A 2,500-nucleotide genomic window follows, 5' to 3' on the forward strand; every position below is an offset into this window, starting at 1 on the left:
ACCCAATCCAGCACCTTGGCCGCCCAAGGGAGTTGTCCGATACCCTTCCAGGGATTGATCGGAACTCCCAAATACTTTACGCTCTCGCCCGGTCCGACCAGTCTCAGTTTCGTTCCGCCGAGAGTCCACTCCACTTCGTCGTTCAGAGTCATGTTTTCTCCCGTTCTGCCGAGAAAGAAGCCGTCGCACTTGTTGGGCTGTACGGCCAAACCGGTGATCCTGCAGAACTCTTCGAGAATCCTGAGGTTACGTGCCATGCCGTCTCTCGACTCGCTCACGGGAGCCAGGTCGTCCGCGAACGCCAAGCAGCACATGGACACTCCGTCGAGGTCCAGGCCGACGCCCTTCGATTCCAACGTCTTGACTAGCGGGTCCAGCGCGATGTTGAACAGCAGCGGCGACAAGGGGCACCCTTGTTTCACGCCGACTTTCATGGCGATAGGCTCCGTGTAGCCTGTCTTGCACTTGACCACCGTGGTGCAGTCTTCGTACAGGGACTTCAGAAGTTCACTTATGTGAACGTCGATTCCCCTCTGCTCGAGCGCGGCCCATAGGTGCTCGTGTGCCACCGTGTCGAAGGCTTTGGCGAAGTCTATGAACACCACCGCCAAGGGCCGCCTGCTTGCAATGCTCGTTTTGATCAGAGTGTGAAGCACCGTCGTGTTCTCGGCGCAACCCGGCACACGTATGAACCCCCGTTGTCATGGGTTCAGGTCGCAGGCCCTCTCCAGTCGCTTCTGAACTGTCCTGGCGAAGACCCTCATGACGGTCGAGCCGATCGTTAGCGGCCGCCAGCCGTCCAGATCCCCCAGCTTGTCCTTGTCGGAGCTTTTCGGAATGAGGGTGGATCTGTTCCCTTTGAACGTCGGGGGCACCTCCCCGGCGATTAGCCAAGTCGAAAAGTGATGTGCTAGCTTGTTCCCCTCGGGGTCCCACTCCAAGAGACGATCCGCTTTGATGCCGTCGGGCCCCGGGGCGGAGTCCTTGCCGATGGCCTTCAGGTGGCCTACCACCTCTTTGGGCGTCACCAGCTCCTCGAAATAGGAGTTGTCCGCCGTGCCGTTCCCTTCGAACCCGAACAGTCCGAGAAAGGGCTTGACCTCTCCCCACCTGCCTTGGAAAACTCTCTGGATTTCGCAGGATGCTAAGAGACACTCGGCTTCCACTTCCCCGTCTAGTACGAACAAAGCGAGCTTTCCTCGTTCCTTGAGCTCCAACAGTTTTGCTCTCGCGTAGGTCCTCTTCCTGATCCGCGGCCAGCTGTCTTTCACCCCTCTGAGGGGATTTTCCTCGGCCCTCTTGTGCGCGTGTAAGCGCCGGCCCTCCTGACTCGGAACGGATGTAGGCGAGGCGCAACAAATCAGCTTAGAAATTCTACAGTTATTCAAATTCTGCAGAAAAAATGTATAATTTGACACAGAGATCATCCATATCTAACCAGGTTGGAAAAAATGGCGGCCATTTTGAATTGTTGATGAATTATCCCAAAAATACATTACCAAGCACATGTGGTCAATTAATTCAACACATTTTGTCTACAGTGTCATATTATATCCATCACTCATTAGAAAACAGTTGTTTCTGGCGTCCATTTTGAAAAATGGCTGCCATGGGCGCCATGTTGAAAATTCTCGATGGCTCCATCTCCAATTATTTTTGTAATGCCTTTGGCTATATGTGTACCAAATTTCATGCTTGTATCACAAACTGAACGATTCTTATACATTTTATAGCTAAACAGCTGGACTAAATCTGTGGCAGAAAAGGTTCTATTAATTATTTAATTGTATCCCAAGTAAGCCCTTCCAAGTTGGCACAGTCGATAAAGATGAGGGGAAATACTTGAAGCTGTCCTGAAACTACTAGACAACAATAAGGCCTGTGGGTTGGATAACATTGCTGCTGAACACTTGAAAAATGCCAACAGGAAACTGCATATTTTACTTGCCATTTGTTTGACTGGGTTTTTGGTTCATGGTTCACTACCAACATAAATTTTATCTGTTATCTTAGTGCCTGTCATTAAGGACAAGGTGGGTAAGATGAATAGCTCTGAGAACTACAGGCCGATAGCTATAGCCAGCATTTTATCAAAAGTACTGGAAAGAGTTCTCCTCAGTAGGCTGGAGCAGTATTTACTGACAGCTGACAATCAGTTTGGTTTTTTGTCTTCCTTTGACTTCACCAGTCTCACAGAACTTGGTCATAAGTGTATAAATGGTACCAGGGCTGACACCACATAATGCTGCCACTCTGCATGACAGAACACCAGCTTCACTTGCCCTGTTGCACCATGGGGTCTTATCCTGAAGGGACAAACATGGCATCTTTCATCAACAAAGTCAACAAAGTGTCAGAGTCCATGTTCAGGTACGAGTCACACACCTGTGACTGACACACACCTCTCAGCAGGTGTGTGCTGGCATGTCCCTCTAAACCAGAGTGATTACCAACAGAAGCATGTTGGGTGATTTTGGCAGATTATTTGGAGGCACTACCC

The 2,500-nt window shown here is 50.4% G+C and overlaps 1 protein-coding gene across 1 annotated transcript in view; it reads left to right on the forward strand.

Annotated features, from left to right (window-relative positions):
• Positions 1–2,500, forward strand: part of LOC311054877 (integrin alpha-3-like) — a 48,558-nt gene that overhangs the window by 27,206 nt on the left and 18,852 nt on the right. The window lies entirely within an intron of this gene.

This window comes from Gymnoscopelus microlampas (assembly GCF_963454915.1).
Source record: "Gymnoscopelus microlampas genome assembly, chromosome: 11".
Taxonomy (NCBI): domain Eukaryota; kingdom Metazoa; phylum Chordata; class Actinopteri; order Myctophiformes; family Myctophidae; genus Gymnoscopelus; species Gymnoscopelus microlampas.